Consider the following 24,382-nt stretch of genomic DNA (forward strand, 5'->3'; position numbering starts at 1 on the left):
AATGTGATAGATGTGGCCTTAAAAGTAAATGTTAGTTTGTAAATATGCTAGTCATTGGACAAGGACCTTTTATCTGGTATGTCTTTTATGACCAATTAACATATTTAAGAAATACGTATGAGACATAGAAAAAAAGAAGTTTCTAATATTTCATTCAAGAGAAGACTAACCTTTCCTAATCCGGAATTTGAAACTAACTCAGTGCACAAGTTAGAGCATAAGCAGTAGTAGGCCTTTGAAGCTTAAAGTTTAATCCTTTTTAGGTCATCAGGAACTTGTGTATGTTCGTGTCTGTTTCTCATAAATGCACATTATAAACACTATCTGTCATCATCCCATGAAGTGTGGTACAGTTGATAGTTTTAGTGAGCAAGAAATCACTTTGGGGTAAAAGTCATTCTTTAAGACTAGCTATGGGGTGTGCTAAATGGAAGTGCAATGGAGAAGTTTGCACCATAGGGCTTGTGAATTACGCAAACACTGGGCTGCATTCTTTGACGCCACCTATTACTAACTTATTATTTGGAGTTCCTTTCTTTTTTTTTTTTTTAAAAAGGTAGTTCCTACTACCACCCAGTAAAAAATGTACTCTGCAATCTTTTCTTGTTTTGCATATGATTGGTAGCATACCTTTTAACTGCTGTAAGTAATAAAAATATATATGTGCAAGTTGGCTATAAGAAATGCCAAAGTTTCACCTAATAAAATTTTGGTATGCCTCAGTTTTCAAAGTAAATTTGATTTATTTGAGCCACCAGCCGTCCGATGACAGCCCTGTGTTTTTTATATGAGTCATGTCCCAAGGGGTCTAGAATATGCCAATGGTGTACCTTGGATTGGATCCAGTGTCCGCAAACAGGTTTTCATTAGACTTTGATGCCAGTCGCATTTGGGAGCGGAGAGGCTGCTGAAAACCAGCTTTGCTTTGGGATCACTTCTTTCTTTTAGAAAAAACAACAAAGATCTTTTTTAGCAAAGCTTTGCGCCTCCACATTGTAGGTGTATGGTAATATTTTAGAGAGCAGTAATCTGTTATTGCAGGTGGTCGGGCTTCAAGCACTTCCGTATTTTGAGAATAGATCAGACGAAGTGCAACAACTTTTATTGAAAAATTGCCGAATTTGAAAATTAGAAACACATTTTCTGTGGCTAAGATTAAGTTAGCATGTATTACAGTCACTTGGACTTTTCTGTAGCACTAAGGGGAATATAATTACATAGATTATTCCACATGTCATGAGATTGGAACCTTAATCACAGTTAGAAACCTTTATCATGCTGACGTAGACCCTCCAGTTCAATCTCTTTAGTAATTAAAGGACTTCTCTATTTTTTGGTTAAAAATATGGAGTAGGCAAGTCAATGAAAAATGAAACAAACTCACCTTTTGTTTTTATACATAAAAGCAAGTTTTATTTCTTATTTTTTAATTGTATTTATTCATGCTTTCAGAGAAAGCTGTATGTGAGGATGGAGTCCAAAATTATCCTTTAAAATCTACTTTTAGACACACACATATGTATCCATGAGAGTGCATTTGTGTGTGTGTGTGTGTGTGTGTGTGTGTGTAGCATTTGTATGGAACTTAATTTAAAAATGAGATTTGGAGTCTTGCAGCTTAAATCAAAGAGAAAAAGTAGATGTATATTGTTTACCTGGTAGTAAGAAAGACTTTTATCCAATGAAAATTTATTACCACCAGAAATCACCAGATCAAAAGAAGAATGAAGGGAGAAAGAAAGAAAGAAAGAAAGAAAAGAAAAAGAAGGAAGAAAGAAAGAAAAAAAGAAAAGAAAAGAAAAGAAAAAGAAACAAAGAAAGAAAAGAAAAGAAAAAGGAAGGAAGGAAGGAAGGAAGGAAGGAAGGAAGGAAGGAAGAAAGAAAGAAAGAAAGAAAGAAAGAAAGAAAGAAAAACATCCCAAGAGAATCGTGGGTGGAGACCTAAGTCAACAGAAATGGTGCCAAAAATCCAGAACATAAACTGACACTAGCTGTCATCCCAGCATATTTTTTTGCCCTCTTTTTTTGTTGTTGTTATCCAGGGATTTTAATGACATTGTCTTGTAACTTGGTAAATCTATCCTGTGTCATTCTAAATGCAGAAGAAGTATTTTATTGCTCTTCCTGTCATATACACTAAGGTGTTGCATCTTTTTGAAAGAAAAACGCGTTTAGAACCCCCGTGTTGGGATCGAAGTCGAAACTACAATAAATGACTTCAATCAACCCAGCAAGGACAAAATTGATCAGAATGTGTCTATTTTATCAAATATAATATAAATCAAACACTACAGAGTAAACTACTACATAATTAATGGTCAGTGACATGGTATAGGCTATTGATCTTCACTCATTTTTGCTTGGATATCCCCCCAAATGTTTTTAGTATGACCCCCCATATCCTTATGTTATTTTCTAAAAATTCTTATTATTGTTTTACACAGATACATAGGATGCAATCTCCAATGTATTGTAAATATCAACATTTTCACTTTTTTAGATATATTTAATAATATCTAAATATCATAGCTAGTTGATACCATCATCATCTGGGCTCAAGAGTTCTTCTGGGATGATGGTAATAGTTTGAAGTGGAATTGTGGGGATATTGAGCAATTGTATACATTTACAAAAATTGCAATTACATAGTTACAGTGGGCGAATTTTATGGTGTGTAAATTACATCTCAAAATAGCTGTTAAAATAGAAACAAGTTGGAAATTTTACATTCTTCCTTTTTCTCCTTTGACCTGTTTTTCCCCCATAGAAGCCCATCCTATTATAGTATATTTTTAGGATCAAAATCTTTTGTTGATGATCCCATACTTCTTTGCAATGAATATATGTATATAAATTTAGATTTAAATATTTTCTATATTCTATGACATAAGGCTCTAAATATTAAAATGTTTATTCGATGTTTATTATTATTATAAGTAGCACAAATTGATCACTAGCAATATTAATATGCAATACATTTTATAAATAATCAAACTTAAAAATTAACATTTATTAGACGCACCATTCAATGAAATAGAACTGTTTCTTTTTTCATTTGGTTAATTTTTTCCAATTACTCATTGCCAAATGAGACAAAATCAAACAGTTTTATTCCAGTTGTTTGTTTTTACAGATTTAAGCACCAAGAAACTTTTTTTGTATAAATCATAAGATGAAATATAAGATATTTATATAAACAATATGGGTCAAAGTTTTCAAATTCCTTGAGTTATACATCATGCAGTGACCTATTACTAAAATGTTTTAGTGGCCTAAACTCAACAAGGTCCTCTCTCAATTTTACTGAAAGCAAAAAATTGAAAACAACTTGACTTGCAAAAGTCAGTCGTTAAAATCAATCACTGTCTTAGCATTTATATCACTATTTTGAATTCTTCCTATGCTTGGCACTGTGGGGGTTTTTACAGTTTTATAGGATTTTTGTTGAGTAAGAGGTGTGCCATTCTTCTGTAAACTGGGAGAACGCTGATTGCTAAGAGAACGCCTTTATCCTAGGTGAGGTCTCATGCAGATCAATGCTATAAAGGAGCAGACCCGGAAGCAAAGGATCTGGAAATTGATTACCTCAAAGCTATCCTCAACTTTATGTCCCTTGAAAAGTTTTGTCCATCTTGAAGGGTGTCCATACCCCAGTGTAAAGACTGGTACAGCCAGCAAGAAGTCAGAAGCAGGAGAAAGTATAGTTGGATGCCCCTTGGGGGTGGGGGGAAGGAAAGCAGATACACCGAGGCATCCAGAACTTAGCTGGACCTAAGAGAATGTGTAGGCTTTAGGTATTCAGAAAGAAGCAAGGAAAGGCATTTCAGATGGGGGACTCACTTAAACAAAAGCATGGAAACAGAATTGACATGTTCTCTGCAGGAGAAGAGAAAGGGACTGACTGAAACATACATGCTGTGTGGGGCCAAATGAAGATCCAATTGTAAATGCAATACAGTGAGAAGGGTCCTCAAGAAATATTTTTGTTCTATCCTTGAAATCTAACTCCATCAATTCCAAATGGCAATGGACATATATGGTTAAGAAGAGCTTTCTAAGATCAGATCAGCACTTGAATTTAACTTCATGTTCAGAAAACAGCTTTAGGGGAATCACTTTATTTTCTAGGTAAAGAGGTACATGGGTACCTGGAATCAATTCATCAATCACACATATTTACTGAGTCCATTATTATTAAGTCTATACCATATGCCAAGCCTTGGGTGGCCTTATGGACATCCTTTCAGCCCATACTCCAAAATCTGGACTACTTGACATACTGAGCTACTCAGAACTCTCCTGCTGAAGTGATTATGGATATAGGATACTAAAATTGTGTGCAGGTGTAAAGGGCAGCCACAAAATCTCCTTGGTACTGTATCCTGTTTGTAGGGCCTTGTGCCTCTCCAAAGTCTACAGTTCCTATGCACATGTTCCCTAAGTTAAAGTGACCTGGATAGAATAAGAGACTGTCTTTCTTCATCTGACTGTTGACTGTAGTTGGTATCAGCAATGTAAAAAAGATTTTTTTAAACCTGAACATATATATACATAAACACACATATAGGAATGTCTGTGTCCAAGTTTATTCACCTGCAGTTGGCGAAATAAGCCACATCCAAAATACAGACTTTCTGTAAGAATTTCCTTTCAAATTCATTTCTGTCAGAAATAGTCCCCAAGTGGTTTGTGGTTACTGATCTTATTTTTAGGGTGAACCATACTTAGATCAGCCCAAAGGCTTTTCAGTCCCTTTAGGAGGATAACATAAATGGGAGGGAAAGTTTATACCTAAAAGTCACCCCAACTTAGAGAAGGATTTTGAACCCATTTTCCCTCTCTATGCTGTACTCAACTTCAACCCTGCAAGACTGAGTCTCTTCTTCTCTAACTTCCCTTTTATGACTTGATACCTTCGTACACGGCCTTGCTGCATTTAGGATGATCCCTTTGGCTACTCTCCAGAAACCCCTCTAGCACTCAGCTCTAGTGCCACCCCATTTTCCTGATTCCTTCAGGCCAGGCTTTACTCTGTTCTTCCTGTGCTTTCTCTGAACTGAAAGTGCGTGTTCCCCACATGACATTATTATAGCTGTGTTACATTGTTATTCATCTTCAAATCCTTGGTACTTAGCAGGGTTCTTGGAACGTGGGTATTGCTCAATACATGTTTGTCGAATGAATGAACAAACTACTAAGGTCCTAGGACCCACCAGGTAAACAAAAAAGAAAAATAGCTCAACAGCAACCATGGGTTACAGTTTTGCGCAGGTATATTCTTTAGGATTCATGATTCGTAGTGGGCCTCTGATGTACAAAATGAAGGGTTTTTGTTTGGTTTTGTTGGTTTTGTTTTGCCTTGCAGCAAGTGTGTGTGTATGTGTATAATGTGTATGTGGTATATGTGTATGGTGTATGGTCTATAAAGTGAGATAGCCTTCATAGTCACCTGGAAATCCTAGAGTTAGATCTTACTTTTCTACCTTTATTATACTCACTCACAATTTTCTGTTCTGTTACCATAAGCCACACGTGCACGTGTGCACACGCGCGCACACACACACACACACGTGCGCGCTTCCCCTAAGGTTAAGTGGTAAGAATGGGAGATAAAATACAGAAATGTGGGAACATCAAGATCTCCCCTCATGTTTCAGTGATTCATCTAGCCAACTCAAAGTGAGATTTACCATTTTAATTGCCTCACCAAAAACTCTCTTTTGGTTTCCTTGATCTTTTGGGGTAGTCTGTGGGTTGGGGTGTTAGACATTAAATGTAGCGATGTTGGAGGTAGAGACTAAGCTGGATAAACATGAAGGACCCTGAGGGTCCTTAGGCATGTGGAGCCCCTCTGGTGGAAAATGAACTGGCATCTGTAAGATGCCTGCTGATGTGGGGTAGGGGCTTAGTAATGACCCAGCTTGTGAAATCGGCCCTTTGGGGCTGGCATAGAGTCATAAACCAAGCCAATTAAATTCTTAGAGGAAAATATAATTGTGTAAACTTCAAATGTTGAGTTGAACTGTTTAGCAGTGAGCTGTTCTTTTAACTGCCAACCGCGCCTGAGCCCGCCTCTTCCTGTTAGGTCAGCAACAAGCAGCAGCTCCAGGCTTGGACGTCTGGGTAATGGGAGTAACAAAGCTTTTTTGCCCAGAGTTTTAATATCCCAAAGGCAAAACTGAACTGATAGTGATAATACAAATAGGATGTTTGCCTTAGAGTTGATGCTAGAATTGGTTAAGACTTTTGGACTATTAGGATGGGGTGGATATATTTGTATGTGAAAACTGTGTGATTTTTGGTGAGCTAGAAGGTAGAGTGTTATGGGCTGAACTGTGTCCCCAAATTCCACATGCAGAAGTCCTAACCCCAGTACCCCAGAATGTGGCTCTATTGGGAGATAGGGCCTTTACAGAGGTGGGCCCTAATCCAATTTGACTGGTGTCCTTATAAGAAGAGGAGATGAGGACACAGACCTGTGCACACACAGAGGAAAGACCACATAAGGACACAGCATGAAGGTGTCATCCGCAAGCCAAGGAGAGAGGCCTCAGAAGAAACCCATCCTGCCAACACCTTGATCTTGAATTTCCAGCCTCCAGAACTGTGAGAAATAAATTTCTGTTGTTCAAGCCACCCAGTCTGTGGTATTTGTCATGGCAGCATTAGCAAACTAGCATCGTCACCTAGTCCAGGAAATATTATTTTCTAAGTCTTCTTATTTTTTCTAACTCACTGAGCTTTGTAAGAAATAAGCAGTATGATACTGGGGAAGGAGAAGACTCCGGTTTTGAAAGGCCTAAGGCTTATATAATTTTGGAGAGTCCTCCTCAACAAAAAAAATAAGTAGCAAAATGATTATTTTTAGAATAAGACAAAAAATCACAACAAATTTTAAAATTGTAAATAGGAGACAAATTCAAAAACACATATCATCTGATCACGTGAGCCAGGCCTCACTGGAGGGTTGGGCAGGTCGGGGCGCTGAGGCTTACACGAGGTTGGCTGTGTGTTAAAGTGCCTGTTTGAAATAATAGAGAAAGGCTGGACCCCTTTATGGTTAGATTTTCTGTCTTCCCATATTCCCAGGTACTCCATCACAGCACATCTGCAGACAGGATTTCATTCGCAGGAGCCTCCACCAGGCCGTTAAGTTACACTGTCAGTCTAGCCAAGTATATAGTGCCTTCTGGGAGAATCCTTGCAAATACCCTGCCCTGTGCAGTAATTAACAATGGTCAGTTACTCTTTTCAGTAGTATGTGATGTAGATCCCCAGAACTGGGTTTTGCTGGCTGTCTGCCACAGGTGACAGAGCAAAGAGTGGGGCTTGGTGCCCTGGGTGCAAAGATAATCCCCTCTGCATTTGCACAGAAAACTGGAGAATTTTGGTGAAATTTTTCAGTTTCAGAATTCATTGGATCTCAAATCAGGTTGCCAGTACTGAGGTCATTGGTATGACCCTTTTTCCATTTTCACAGGCAAAGCTTCCCTCCTTGCTCAAGACAAAATTCATAAAATGGTGCCAGAGAAATATGATTTTTTTTCACACTTCACAAAGCTGTCAAAAAGCCTGGGTTTGCCAGTTTTGCTTTTAATGTGCAAAACCTTTCACATGGCTCCAGGAACAACCCAAGATCTAGTGGCCAACAAGTTGCATTTCCTTCCAAAGGAAACAGTAGAAGCATTGTTGGAGAAGAGGATGGCATTGACTTCAGCTGGAGCTGGTAAGGGATGGTATTCACATTCAAAAGAGCAGAAGCATTGGCTTCTGCAACAACAAACTTTATTTCAGTGGTAGGTTTAAGACATACAGGCATTGTGTGTGTGTGTGTGTGTGTGTGTTTACTCACGCATGATAATCTTATCTCTCATATGGGCCAAACTTTTTGTGTCCATTTTGTAAATGGGACATCTGAGAAGCAGCCCTTTGCCAGGCCTAGGGACATAGGGTGATCAGTTTTATCAAATTTTCTTTGACTCTATTACACATGACTCTCAGTCCTAATAATAGCTTGTCCTGGACTTCTTCATGCTTTCCTTTTTTTTTTTTTTTTTTTTATACTTTCCATGCCTACTCTGAGGATATTTAGATAAGCAAAGTTCCATTATATTTGGCCATGTGTTTTCTTCCTCCTTTCTTCTGTTTTCTACACCAGTGATTCTCAAAGTGTGGTTCCTGGACCAGCAGTATCAGCATCACCTGGGAACTTGTTAGAAATGCAGGTTCTCAGACCTCATCCCAGACTGACAGTATATTAAATGGGGCTCAGTATTCTATATTTGAACGAGCCTTCTAGGAAAACCTGATACTCCCAGAAGTTTGAAAGGTACTGTCCTACATCACTTTTATCTGTCCTGAGAAGTAGATATCACAGCTTTCAAATGCTTACTCACAGTGGGCAATGTCCAAAGAGAGGGAACTCAATGGTAGTTGTGATAAGCGTTTCATACACATTAATCTGTGGAGACCTTACAGGCTCCCTGTAACTATCCAGCTTCTACAGTTGACACACTGAGGCTCAGGGAGGCTGTGCAACATAACCATAGCCAAGATGGCTTCAGAGGGTATCTCAGAAGAATGTTCACGTGACCACCCACTGGGCCTCCTCTGTGCTTGCTCTGCAACATAAGACAAACTCCCAAATAGCTTTACTCCTTATGGACAAGTTCTTTATGATAAAACTTCTAGCAACATTAGCTCTAAGAGCACTCAGCTGGTAAGGGATGGAGCCAAGATTCAAAGACAGTGTATCCATATTTAATCCCTGTACTTTGGCCTGTATCTTGTGACTCTCTCAGAATTTATTGTTCACAAAGTGCAGGACTGGGCTCAGTGGAGGATACAAAGCTGAATGATAGAGTCATGACCCTTAAGAAGTTTAGGGTCTATCTGAAAACTTTGGTCTGTGGCTCTCCTCATGCATGGGTAGGCAGATCCAGACAACCCAGAATGGTGTTATGGAAAACACCGAGGCCTGAGACAACAGCTCTGGATTTGAATCCTGGCTCTTCTAGACCACATGTTGTGACCACAGGAAAATTATTTAACCTCTCTGAACTTCAGTTTCAACATTACTGGTGCTTATTGTGAGCTTATATTGGGATTATATTTTTAGAAGTTTCAGTACAAAAAATAAATGAAATGGACTGAAAGAATGTTTTGAAATGTTTCAGTACAATGCTTGTTAATGAATGTCATTAACATTCTTGTATTATTTACTTACTAATAGGATTGTTGGCTGAGGAAGAGATAATGAAAGTAAAATTCCAGGCACAGCTTGGGTGCCTGAGAAATGGTAGTTACTTTTCTTTTTTTATTAGTAAATGCAATTACATTCAGTAGTACCAGCCACAATGTCATCTTTCCCTGCACAGAAGTTGGGCCAAGGCTGGCAGAGCTAGAAGCTGGGAATAAGGACTGTGGAACAATGAGGGAGTCCCACACTGGATTATACTAAAAGTGTTTCAGTGAGTGTTAAGGCGTGCTGTGGGTTGATCACTTGAATATTACCTCTTTCACTTTCTTTGAAATATTGAGTTTGGAGAAAAGAGCTGGTGAATGGTCACAAGATGTTGAAAATAGAAGACATTTCATAGATACCAAATGGTTCTTGCATATCGTGCTAAAAGGGATATAGCCAAAAAATTTAAAAAGTTGACAAGGTACAAACTGAATTTGCTGCCACTACACCGTTTTATTTTATTTTTTTATTTTTTTTCCAACGTTTTTATTTATTTTTGGGACAGAGAGAGACAGAGCATGAACGGGGGAGGGGCAGAGAGAGAGGGAGACACAGAATCGGAAACAGGCTCCAGGCTCCGAGCCATCAGCCCAGAGCCTGACGCGGGGCTCAAACTCACGGACCGCGAGATCGTGACCTGGCTGAAGTCGGACGCTTAACCGACTGCGCCACCCAGGCGCCCCTCCACTACACCGTTTTAATCACACTGGACGTAAGCAGTCCTTCACCATCTGCAGTGTGGGCTTCAACTGCAGACTCATTGCCCAGAGATAGTGCTCGAATGTGGGTTGTTTTTTTTTTTTTAGTTTTGGTAAATTTTACTAAAAATCAAAATCCAAGTCTTATAGATAGAATGCAGGACGTAGCTTTGGGGTGCAAATCTTCATAGATTTAGAATCTATGTATTGCAGAGCTAATTTGTTTCCCAGACTGTTTATTTTCCTTTAGGAAAAAAGTACATAAGACTAGAGTATTTCGAGTTTTGAAAAAAAAATTTTTTTTAAGGAAAGGATGGAACATGTGAAACACCCCATAATCTCTAGAGAGATGAAGCAGGAAATACCAGTTTGAAGCTAACAAAAATGGTAATGACCAAATTTCCCAAGAAAGTAATCTTATAACATTTTATGGTCATCAGTTCATTTTACACATGCGTAAACAGTGATAAAATGAGGTGATATATAAGCAAGTTTGTAACCAGCTGTGCCTTTTATAATTATATAGATGCCCTAACTCTTGATTGAACAGGGGTTAATTTTTACAGTGGAAAACAATTACCACATTCATTCATGTAATTCTTTGCAAAGAAACAATTCTGTTTAACTAAGGGGTTAACATGTGTGTTGTTTATGTTTTTGTTTTTTTTTTTTATTTTCTGTATATTGTGGTGTTTTGACATTTGAAAAACCTGTCTGGGGAGAGACTGCTCCTCTTGGGTTAGCCAATTCTTAGACATAGCATAAGGCCAGTTGGGAACATGCGTTTGATGTACAAACCACTCCAAAACCATACCTCCTTTATCTGGCGGCAATATTCCTTTGCCTTAATCACCCCAGAGCTAGGTGCCAGGCAACTAAGGACCACTCCTATAATTTAGAGCCCACAGAAATTATTCAGACTAGCCAATCCTAAGCTATTGTACGCTTCCCTGCCTTGCCTTTCCCACAGAAACTCCAACAAAGGCTGTGGCTTAGATTCTCCTCTCTCCCCTGCCACTCTTGCCTCCTGACTACCATTGATGCTTCCCCATGTGGTCCTGTGTGGCATGCCTCCTGTCTTTAGGACCCATGAGTATAGTAGGCTTTGTTTCCCTGACTGTCTCCTTTGTCTCCTCTTGTGCCCACACCCGACTGACCACCATCAAGAACACAGAACTACACGTGACAATACTGTTTACATCAGGTTCCTGGTACCAGGTGCCATACTACCTTTTCCGATTGACACAAGCAACTATAGAGCCAGGCCATTAAATTCAGAAAGCCTCTGGACAAAGCTGCACACAACTTTGTCCTAGTTGGCCCCTTCTGCTTCCCAGTGTCTTTCTTTGCCGATCCTTTAGACCTTGATTTCACCTTGATGATTTTTGTATACTCCCTGCTTAAATCTGGTACTCCCCTGCTGACACGTGGTTCTTGACACTGGAGCTCTTCCTCCTCTACCTGACCTCAAGGGCATTACAGCCCAGTTCCCCTCCAGCCACTCATCCCTCTCACCTCGCTGCTGACCTTAGTCTATACCATATTACATCTTACCTTGCTTACCTTACCCTTTACACTCCACTCACACATACAGTAAAATGTGCCATTTGCCATAGCTATCTAAAATAGGCGGCTGAGTTTAGTTCAAAACACTAACTACATAGAAGTTTAATTAGAAAATACGCTAGCATTTTTTCCTACTTTAGGATATTTAGGAGCTATCTACATTCAATATCATATTATGTATGTATGCAAGTATACTATCTTTATATAAGTTGTGGGACTATAATTACCATCTCACTAATTAACACATAACATAAAGCTGTTTTATATTACTGGAAAAAATGTTTAATTTCTTCCTATTAACTGCTAACAGATATTTATTACTATACCTATTTTAATGAATAAAAACTTCATTTCCATATGTTATATTTATGGAAATAAAATTTTCCATATAATTGATGTGCTAAAACATAAAGCAAATCAGTAGCACTATGTTCTCTTAAAGCTAAGCAAGCCCTTTGAAATCTTTCCCTACACTGTTACGTTGTTTGCTAAGTATTTATTTATAAAAGGTATAAGGATCAACTTAAATTTGGATTAAATAACCACAAATGGAATTAGTAAGCAAGCTTTGCAATTTTGTTTGCTATATCTTTACTTATACATAGTACAAAGATAAACTTGGATCAAATAAGCACAAAGAGAATTAGTAAATAAATCTTACAATATATATTTTCATACACAGACCTACAAAGAGTTTTTAAAAACTCTACTCGGGTTACATTCACCATTGCCACTATTTACCCTCCAAAGGAAACAACTCACCTTCTCACACCACTAGTTTGAGTAACAACAGCCATGATGTCTCATATCTATAAAGAACCCACTATGTTGCAGATGCTGTTCTACATGTGATAAATGTGCCAATTACTCCTCCAATTGTAGATACTATTGTTATCTCCATTTCACAGATGAAGGGACAGACAGGAGAAAAGGCACTCATCCCAAATCACACCCCCCCTATAGGTGGTCAGGGAAAAATGAAGCCTGGTCTTCCTCTGGAGCCTGTGTTGGAGCCCCTTTGCTCTTAATGAGTTCAGAATCTCACCATGAGTAGGGCTGCAGAGGCCGCAGAAGGCAAAGGGAGAGATGGTTTGGGCAAAGGCAGAATCAAGTAATCATCCATCTACCTTTACTTTCTCCCTCAACAGCTATAAAGGGATTTTTTTAAAGACAAATCCAGAAAGAGGAGAGGAAATGGGAGATAAAAGACACCAACAAAATTTAGGAAACTGGAAAGCCAAAGGATGAATAGGAACTGAGTGGCTCATCCAGAAAACCAAATCCTAAGCTCACAGTGGGGAACCTAATGACAACTAATAAGCACCCCAGAATGGACCAAAGTCTTGGAATTCACCAGGAATCTCTGGATGGGGAGTAAGGGAGGGAGAAATGGGTGAATTCTATTGAGAAACAGATCCCCAGATCCTCAGATCCCCAGATCCCTGTTGTGCCCACCAGAGTTCTCTCACCCTCTATTTTCCTGAAGAGTTAAGAGTTCCTTGCATGTTTGATAGAGTGAACCAGTTAAGGAAGCTGAATTCAGAGTTTTCAAATTTTTAATTAATAAACACCATTTCATCCTCATGAAAATGGTTAAAACATAAAAGACTGGCAAAACCAAATATAAGTGAGGTTCTTGAACAACCAGAACTCTCATATGCTGCTGGTGGAAGTATAAAATAGTATCAGCACTTTGGGGAATGGGTGGGAAGGTAAATTTACATCTATCCCATCACCTACCAATTCCACTCCCAGGTATTGATCCAAGGAAAAACTAAGTGCATGTCTACAAAATGATTTACATAGCAATGTTCATAAATATCCTATGCAGATTTGCTAAAAGCTGGAAACATCCTGAATTTCCATTAACAGGGGAATGAAGGCAAAACAAAACAAAAAACCCTGCCAAGTGGCCAAATAGTGGAATACTACTCAGTAATGAAAAAGAATGAAAAGCTAGTATACTCAACATCATGGATGAATCTCAAAAAATTGTGTTGAGGGGCGCCTGGATGGCTCAGTTGGTTAAGTGTCCGATTTAGGTTCAGGTCATGATCTCGCAGTCAGTGAGTTCGGGTCCCGCATCAGGCTCTGTGCTGACAGCTCAGAGCCTGAAGCCTGCTTCAGATTCTGTGTCTCCCTCTCTCTCTGCTCCTCCCCCACTCATGCTCTCTCTCTCTCTCTTTCTGTCTCTCAAAGATTAATAAATTTTAAAAAAAATTTTTAAAAATTGTGTTGAGCTACAGATCCTAGACACAAAAGATTTGTACAGTGTATATGATTCTTTTCATCTGGAGTCTAAGAATAAGGAAAGCCATTCTACAGTGATAGAGTCAGACAGTGGGATAGAAGTGAGGAAATGCCTGAAAAGGCACATGAGGGAACCTCCAGGGATGATGGAAATGTTCTGTATGTTGTTTGAGGAAGTATACACAAGAGTTCAAACTCCCCAATCTGAATACTCATAATTTGTACATTTTGTTTAATGTAAAGTATACATAATAACTTTGTAATATTCATAAATAGCAAAATATATTTAAAAATGTGCACTTATAAATCTGATTTACAATAGCAACATTTTATGTTCAAGGCACTTTTTAGAGCTTTATACATACAAACTAATTCAGTCTTTGTGATATCTCAATGAGATATTATTACATCAATTTTACAGTTAAAGACACTGAAGCCTATAAAGTAAGAAACTTACCCAAAGTTATACAGTGAGCCAGTTGTAGGGCTGGGATTTGAAGCCAAGTAATATGACTCTAGAGCCTTTACACTATTTTATGGTACCATGCTGCCTTCCACTGACTAAAGAAAGAGGAGGGTGAAGAAAATACAGTTGAAAAAAGTGACATTGAAAAAAAGTGACACCTAAGTCTTAAAAGAGTTCCTAGGTCCTTGTTCAAGTTGGGACGGCCCAAGCTCCTGAGCTAGAACTGCCTAGACAATCGGGATTGAGGAGGTACAACTGGACCTGAGTCTTGTGTGATCTCATTGCTGAGGCATGGCATGATACAGTTATTCCAGAGCACTACCTTTAGCATCAGGTCCAAAGTCCAGTGTATGCCTAGGGTGTTATATTTGTATGGCCCTCAAAGCCTTTGTTTTCTTAACTGTAATCTCACGATGCTGATATCTATGCCAGAGGTAAGACATGTGTAGCAGATACAGCTAGGTGTCGGCCCAGTGTTCACTTTCTCCTTCTCCCTCATTAACAGACACCCTAGTTTGTTAAGAGTGGTGATATGCCTGGGGTGCCTGAGTGGCTCAGTTGGTTAAGCCTCCAACTTCAGCTCAGGTCATGATCTCGCGGTTCATGAGTTCAGGCCCTACATCAGGCTCTGTGCTGACAGCTCAGAGCCTGGAGCCTGTTCAGATTCTGTGTCTCCCTCTTTCTCTGCCCCTTCCTTACTCTCTCTCTCTCTCTCTCTCTCCCTCCCAAAAATAAATAAACATTAAAAAAAAATTTTTAAGTGTTTAAAAAAAGAGTGGTGATATGCCTAGTGAAGGACCTTCCCAGATGCCCTCACAATGAAGGCTGTCATGTGACACAGCTCTGACTTAAAGGAAAAACACAATAAGCAGAATTCTGCCAGGGTGTTCGAGCAAGTTGTGGCTCTCCTGCTATTTGAACCTGTCTGTTCTCCCTCCTCTTGTCTGGAACTTCAGTGTGAGTCTAGATGTGAAGCCGTCATATTGCAACCATGAGGATGAAAGCTATGTAAGAATGGGAGAGCAAAGATAAGAGGCCAAGGACACTGCTGACCATTGGAGCCCCTACCTGCCCAGGATGGTGTATCTCCATACTTCTTGTTATGTGAGGAAAAGAAAAAAATCCCCCAGTGGACAAGTTACTATATTCTGGGTTTATGTTACATACAGCTGAATGTCATCCTTAACTTACCTTACACCCAGACGGTAAGAACCATTAATGGGTAGCAGTTAATTTCCCCCCAGATGAACAAAGAATATGTCTATGTTATTTCTACTTTTGGTATGGTGTTTCTAACAACAAAATATATCAGAGATATGGCTGTACATCACATCTCCATCCATACATGTTGCTGGTTTTCCCAGGCATAGGCATTAATGTAACCATTTTCTTTTTAATTTTTTTTTTCAACGTTTATTTATTTTTGGGACAGAGAGAGACAGAGCATGAACGGGGGAGGGGCAGAGAGAGAGGGAGACACAGAATCTGAAACAGGCTCCAGGCTCTGAGCCATCAGCCCAGAGCCTGACGCGGGGCTCGAACTCACGGACCGCGAGATCGTGACCTGGCTGAAGTCGGACGCTTAACCGACTGCGCCACGCAGGCGCCCCAATGTAACCATTTTCAATCACGGTTTCAAGAGATTGTTTCTGTTAGTACTTTATTTCTGGCACAGTTAAGAATAATGCTTGATCATTTTTCAGTCCCATGCACTTGTCTTATAGACATTTGAAGGGTTAAATTATCCTTGTCCTCCTTTCCTTCAAAGCCAATTTGTTTAGTATGACGTTATAATACAAATAAACTACACTTACTAGGCATTTTTCATACTGATCAATGTTTTGAATATTTAACAATTCAACTTATTTGATGTTCACAAATATTATTTGAAAGGACTATTATTATAAATATTCAACAAAATCAAGGCTCCATTGTAAGTATTTTTCAAAAATGAAGCATAGAGTGATTAGGTGGAAGGTGGAAGAACTAGGATTTGCGATCAGGTGCTCTGACCCAAAGCCTTCCTAACACAACTCATACACTGTTTCCTTAGCTGCTGTCTAAAGTGACTTGGAGTCAAAACTGGTCAACAAGATTTGGAACTATTCAGTAGGTACACATGCAATTGTGTGTAGGCGGGTGTGCGTGGATGAGACAGAGAGAGAAAGAGAAAGAGAGAAAGGGAGGGAGAGAGAACAAGAAATGAGAATGGATGGTAAGAAGTTTTGTTCAGGGGGAGGGAGAAGATTGTAAATAAGGGGAATTTTTTTTTAAATGACACTTATGACATGTAAAATGAAAATGTCATTTTTAAGCCTCTTGTTCATAGTCTCGGGATGTCAGAAATTTAAAACTGATGACCAAACACGGGCTGAGTTTTCAAAACTGAAAAGAAAGTTGAATAAAGTTATCATTTGATACAGTAAATTCCAGGCTGGAAATGTCTTCTGCCATTTAGGGAGCAAATTAGACTCACAATTCACAGAAAATGAGATTTTATGCAGAAATAATGGTACAAAAAACATACTTCTTATCTAAAAATAACGAATCTTTAAATGAATAGGAATTATCATGAGATAAATATTAGCAACTTACTAATTTATCTAACATAATGTGAGTATTCTTTCCTATTATTCAATTTATGATAGATATAAGAAGATTGTTGCATGAAATGAGACTTAACTAAGAAGTACAAGCAGAGTATTATATATAACAAGCATTCTTACTTATTTATTATAATAATATATAAGATGCTGTACTATAGGACATAATGGAAAAACCTGCCTTTATATTTTATTTTATTTTTTTAATGGAGGTAAATGGTGAATTAACTGAACCAGATAGATTTAGCCCTTCAAACTGAAACAACGTTATAGAAATGATTTTTTTTTTATTTTTTTATTTTTTTTTTCAACGTTTATTTATTTTTGGGACAGAGAGAGACAGAGCATGAACGGGGGAGGGGCAGAGAGAGAGGGAGACACAGAATCGGAAACAGGCTCCAGGCTCTGAGCCATCAGCCCAGAGCCTGATGTGGGGCTCGAACTCCCGGACCGCGAGATCGTGACCTGGCTGAAGTCGGACGCTTAACCGACTGCGCCACCCAAGCGCCCCATAGAAATGATTTTTAAATCTCAGGTTTTGATCTCTCTTTGAGTTGTTTTGGACTATTGCATCATGTTATTTCTGGCTGAGGATTTTTGAAACTATGAATATGCAGGAGTAGTCCTAGACAACAGCAAATACAGTCAAGTAACCAAGAGGTAGGATTGGAAGAAGAGGGAATGGCTGTTGGCTAGCCAAGGTCAATATTGGAAAGTCATGAGGGCATCTTAAGAGCTAAGCTAGAAAGTGGAGCATGCAAGCATTGTAACTAGTTTTCAATCTACTGATTGGAAATACACATATTTGCTTTTGCCATATGTTATCTTAAATATTCTCTCTTAGGAGATTCACTGTAGAGTTGTTGAGACATTTAGTTCTCTGAAATTTACCAGTATCATTTATGTAGAAAAGGTAACTGAACATGTTCTGCACTCATTCCTAATTAGAAATCTAGGAATGGGCTAGAAATAACAACACAATAAAAAGTATGTAAAAAAAAAAAAAAAAAATTAAAAAAAAAAAAAAGAAGGGGCGCCTGGGTGGCGCAGTCGGTTAAGCGTCCGACTTCAGCCAGGTCACGATCTCGCGGTCTGTGAGTTCGAGCCCCGCGTCAGGCTCTGGGCTGATGGCTCAGAGCCTGGAGCCTGTTTCCGATTCTGTGTCTCCCTCTCTCTCTGCCCCTCCCCGTTCATGCTCTGTCTCTCTCTGTCCCAAAAATAAATAAACGTTGAAAAAAAAAAAATTAAAAAAAAAAAGTATGTACATTAAACCTACAGCTAATACCATAATTAATGGTGAAGCAATGGCAGGGGGCCCAAGAATGTCCAGAACAAACAAGACCCTGCTCCCTGCTACTATTGGTAAACTTGGGTTTAAGTTTCTGGCTAACACGGTAAGATAATACTGAGAAATAAAAGGCATGCCTAAAGAGAAGAGAAAAATTATCATGTGCATGTCAATTCTTTTAGCTTTAGAACTAAAGTAACACAACTAAAAGTTCTTAAAATAAGGAAGACAATTCAGCACAGGGGTGAAGTAGGAGATAAATATCCAAAGTAAATTTTCTTTATGTGAGCAATAACCAGTTAGAAAATTCTATTCACAATAGTAACCTGCAACCTCAAATAGCTAGAAAAAAGATAATAAAAACTAGCAAAAAGAGCGACTTTTATGAAGTAAACCACAGAAGAGATTCAAAAGATACAAAAGAAGAGAAAGACATGCCATGTTTATGAATGAGACTACATATTCAAGATAAATCATTTATTCACCAAAATGTATGAATATTTCTAGCTTATCAAAACTGAGTCTAATATTAAACTAGGTCATAAAAATAGAGATATGAGAATGGGTTATAAAATCCTGAAAAAGGAAATATTGAAGGCACACTCACACTACCATATAATAAAATGTAATATAGAGTCCTGGTGATTAAAACCATATGATATTGGCAAAGAAGTGACAGATGAATGAAACAAAATGGATAACTTTAGAACAGACATAAGTATATAGAAGAGCATATTCCACAAGAGAGGGAATGTCACAAACCATTGAGGAAGTCTTTTTCATCTGACAAATAAGATGGAAAACATTAATAAACTTCAGAGAAAAGTAAGATCCTCAGAGAAGAAACAGAAATGGTAAATAAAAATATAAAAAGATGCTCCATCTTGCCAGTAATTCAGGAGACGTAAATTGAGGCCACATTGATTTACCTTTCAATATTCACTAGATAGGCAAGAATTAGGAAAACATACTGAATGCTGGAGAAATGTGGATCAAGGAAAAATCATATATTTTGTTGGTGCAAATATAAATTGGTACAGTCACATTGAAATTTTCATTATCCTTTAAATTTAAAGCTTACATCCCCTACAATCTAGCATTTTCAATCCTCAATATACACTTCATAGAAATTGTTAAATATGTGCATCCATAAATTTGTACAAAAATTTTGAGAAGCATTGTTCGTATTAGCAATAAACAAACAAAACAAAATATTCATTGTCAATAGAATAAAAAATACATTGTGGCACATTTACATAAGGAAGTAATATATACCAGTAAAAATAGATGGACAAAATCTTAAATGAAAACTAAAAACAGTTGAGAAGAAAAAAGCAAGTAATAGAATACTATATACAACTTGATGCTATTTTTACAAGACCCCCAAAACAGCAAAATTAAATGTCAAACTCTTAAGATCGTATGTGTGACAAAACTATTGTTTTAAGCACAGTCGTGATAAATCCAGCACACAGAAGAGAACAGGGTTGTTCAACTTTAGCCCTCTTGACATTTGAAGCCAATAACTCTTGGTTGTCTGAGACCATCCTCTACATTACTGGATGGTTAGCAGCATCCTTGGCCTCCTCCCACTAGTTGCCAGTTGTAAACCCCGCCCCAGCTGTGACCGCCAAAATGTGTCCAAATATTGTGGAAAGTCTCTTGAGAGATAAAATTGCTCCCAAATGAGAATCCCTGGATAGAGGTTATCTCTGAGTTTGAGACTAGGGAGCAAAGCAGGCAGACAGTAGGGGAGGAACCCAGGGGAAAATGCCAAGTTAATCATAACTTTCTAGTCCCTGCTTTGAGTGGTAGGTTCAGCAGTGCCAGTTTATTATTATGCTTGACGGCTTATGGGTTTTTTATATGTCAGATAGTACCTACATGCTTTTAAAATTAAATATATATGGTAATACACAGTAAAAATACTAGAATAAAATACCCCCAAATTAGCAATATACATTCTTAGAGACAAAGGTTATTGGTTTCTAGTTTCTTCTCTATATGGTCTGTTTTCAAAAGAAAAAAAAAAAGAACATGCATTAGTTGTATAAAAAATGTTTTTAAAACCTCTACAAACGAGTTGACAACAACTCATCATTTGTTAATGAGTTACCAACAAATGAGTTGATAATCAATCAACACTTGATTATCATGGTGGACTATGACACAAAGAAAATCATTTCAGAACTCATGAAAAAGTTCTTTCTTTATTTTGTTGCTTGTATTTATTACACACCTAATTTTAAAAAATAGCATTTGACCTGACAAGATAACATGTTCTTCTTCTGGGTGTTCTATATCTCAGAGAGTGCTTATTAATCTAGTGTGCATCCAGCTTTATTTTTATAAAAGATAATAAAAAAGGATTTGAAATTATTTACGAATTTACTACATTTGAAACTGCGGCTTGGTGGGTCCCAGGCTGTGATGAAGCATGCCGTTTGTTTAATCTGTTCTCTACCAGCAGCTGACGCACAGCATGCTCTGCTCTTTGTATTTCTAATTTTTGTGAACCCTTTGATCAAAATCTGATGATGTAAAAAACAAAACAATAGGATCAGTGGCGGTGGCAGCTAAATGAATTCAAGAAGTTGCTTAAAGCATTGTCACAGTTGAGAACATGATTCCTTTCCTTCAAATTAGATCCAAATTCTAGATGTTAAGGGAGAGAGAATTAAACATTATTTTATTTATTCCTGGTGAGAACGTGCTGTCATAGCCCAACTGGTAAATATTCGATGTGAACTCCATGGAGTCCCAATCCAAGGGTCATCTTAGCCAACACGTACTGAAACTTCTTTCTCTATCACAAGGAAGGAGATGCTTCTCTTCCTCTATTCATGGGATACATAACTAGATAGATTCATGGCACAAACATATGTCACCTGTTTCCATTTAACCTTCATTTTTAAAAGGAGGCAGAACAATAGAAACCCTGGATTTGAAACAAACTCTTCCTGTATAATCTAGAAAAAAATCACCTAAACTCTCTGAAACTTAGTTTCCTCAGCTGTGAAAGAGAGTAACCAGAACACCTGCTCATCTTACTTTACAGGTAGTTGAGAGAATTGCTTGAGGTTGTGTTGAGGAAAGTGCTTTGGGAACTATTCATATCTGCCTACCTATACCTTTATCTATATACCTATATCTCTATAGAGATGTAATGTGCAATAATTAAATAGATGGGCTTATTATTACCACAATGTTCCTATTCGAGCACAAACCATTCATTTTATTGGGGTGGGGAGTCACAAAGTGTAAGTGAAACAGTTTGCTTATTTTGTGAGTGATCCCCTTCTATATAGTTCACTGCCCCTCTTTTCCTAACAGTCAAGCATTCTGGCCACCATTCCTACACTTTGAAACACTGTTGCTTAAGTGAAAGGTCAATCAATCCCTGGCCTCTTATTTCAGACTGCAGACACTGATATGCCTAATTCAGTATTTCTCAACCACAGCCAATTTTGTTCTTCTCTCAGGGACATGTGATAATATCTGGAGATATTTCTGATTGTCACAACTAGGGTGGAGGTACTACTTGCTGTCAGCTAGTGGGTAAAGGCCAGGGTGCTGCTAAACATCCTACAGTGCCCAGGACAGCTCTGCATCCCCAGCAACAAAGAATTATCTGGCCCCAATATCATCAATAGGGCCAAGACTGAGAAACCCCCATCCAAGTCAATATTGGGCAATTGTGAAATGACTCCATTTTTTTTGAAGTTTATTCTCCATCCCACTCATGTATCCAAGGTAACTGCTGATTAGAATGAAATTCAATGGTCCTACTTGCTTTGGCTCATTTACACCACTGTATCAAGAGGTTTGAATAGGTATATGTCTATCAGACAGTCTCCAGGAAACTGAGCCAACTGAACATTTTAATACTGGATTCAACTGCAGTCAAGTAGAATTCTTTTTGGTCTAATAAATACCTCTGATTTTCTTTCCATTGGCTCTCTCCAATTGGTTCCTTACCTTTTTGTCTGATTGTGGGTGACTCATTCTGAGTTTAGGTAGAAAAGCTCCTGTTTAGGGGTGAATCGCTCCACTCTGTCTTAAAGACATTCAGTCAGGCAGGGTCCTCCATTACACTGGAAGGGACTCTAATGAGCCAAAAATCATGAAACTAAGCAGACAGCGAGGGGTGTCGGATGGTTTTCTAGGCAAATAAGGAGGCAGCTGCTAAGCTGTACCGCAAAAGCAAACAATCAAGAGGCTAGGGACACCCATATCACTTTAACACCACAGACAAGAACCTCAGAAGATTATCACTTTCTAGTACATTTAGAAGAAAATGTCTCCCTGTAATCACCAATACACAATAGAGAATAATAAAATAATTAGAAGAGTCAAAGTTATGTAGCAAATAAGACACCACCCAAAGTAGTCTTCATTTTATTCTTAGTTACCATTACATAGTAATGTCTTTATTAGGCTAGTGATATAATACCCCAAGATGACCTGCTACAGATGTCATTACATATTCTAAAAGAGCTCTCTTAAATTCCACTGGAATTTAGGAATCAATTTTGAATAAATGCATCCACAGAAAAATCATTACTGATTCTCATAGGAAGATAATAGTTTCCCCTCCCCCCTTTTTCTTTTATATCTCCTTGACATTGACAGTGTGACTAATGTACTCAGTGGTATGAGAAATCTTCAAGGCAATGACATCACAACATGTAATTTTTCCCTTGTGCACTCAGGGAAGTCAAAGTTCTCTTGTACACTTAAAGAATCAAAAAGCCTAACTTGAAATGGGAATAGTATCCAAAATAAACAAGTTGTATTATTCTCTTTCCTCCTCAACCCAGCCTTTTCCCCTGTAGTTTTAAAGTTTGGAATTAGGTTGTCATAATAGTCTGACTTTCATTTTTAATTAGCCAATGATTTAGAAAAGAAAGAATGAAAGAAGAAACTCTTGCTATATATTAAAATCATTGATGTGTAGTTTTCTTTGGGTTCTGGTGTTTGATGAAGTGCCTTACATTGTTTTTTCTTGTTGCCAGCAACTGAAATACCTACTAATGCTTTCTGGCTTTAAAAGAACTGCACAGCATTGGCTACATATGTTTACCATTATCCACAGAACTGTCAGACCCTTTATTCCAGTGGAGGCATGCATGGAAATAGGCCAGAATGCGAAGGAACACAGTTCCGGTAGTGAAATTAGCAACTGGACAACATTCCCAGGGAAGTGGCTGAGTTCAGTTCTGGCAAAAATCCCATGGCTGCTGGTACAAAAAACAAACAAAAAAAAAAAAAGAAGAAGAAGAAGAAAAGAAGAAGCAGCAGCAGAAGGAAAAAAAAAAAGAAAAGAAAGAAAAAGAAAAGAAAAAGAAAAACTGTGGCTAAAATTTATCCCGGGGAACAAAAGGGAGGCGAAAATATATAATTTGCACAGCCTATCAAAAAATAATCCTGATAATTCTTTTCATTATTATAAATCTTTGGTTATTGGGTGACTTCGGATTTTGAAATGGCAAGATGCTTTTCTGAATCCAGATTATGCATGAAGGTTTAATGCTTAAGACTGGCAGCCTTTTCACCTTTGAAGTGAATTTTAAGAGTTTAATCTCCTTCTTGTAGTCACAGGATTTAAAAGCCATAATTATGGATCAATTACATTGTGGCCATTGTTTTTATTTCCCCCAAATTGTATGCATTCGCCAAACCAACTATGGTGAAATAGAAAAAAAGCCAATTTTTCATTATAATTTGTAAAATGTTGGTAGGAGTAACTTAAAACCTGGATAATCAGTAAAAGATACACTACCAGTAATTTCTGGTATTTCTTTAATGGTAAATTAGGTTGTTAGGTAACATAGATGTATTTGTGAAATCCTGCTGAATATTCAAAATATTAAGGAGGGAATTTTGATATCACAAAGCTTTTGGGGACCAGACAAAATCCATAATTATACAAATCTGTATAACCATAAAACATGTATCTTGGCCTTTCAGATTAAAAAAAATACTATGTGTTAATCATTGTATATTTGTTATTCTATTTAAACTTAGCAACAATTGCTGAAATAGGTTTTATTACCCCTTAAAAGGTAAGGTAATAGAGGCATGAAGACTCACATGAGAATTATTTGCAGAGCTAGAATTTGAACCCAGGTCTGAATCTGAACCTACACTGTAGACTCAATAAACCCATTTCTTCTTTCTGGACCCACAGCTAGACTTCATTCTTAACCTCCCTGGTAGTTAGATATGGCCATATGACTAAGTTCCAGGCACTGAAATGTAAATGGA

Source organism: Lynx rufus, unplaced genomic scaffold (genome assembly GCF_022079265.1).
Source record: "Lynx rufus isolate CCGP_SWC_20201006 ecotype Redwood Valley unplaced genomic scaffold, mLynRuf1.p SCAF_6, whole genome shotgun sequence".
NCBI classification, from domain to species: domain Eukaryota; kingdom Metazoa; phylum Chordata; class Mammalia; order Carnivora; family Felidae; genus Lynx; species Lynx rufus.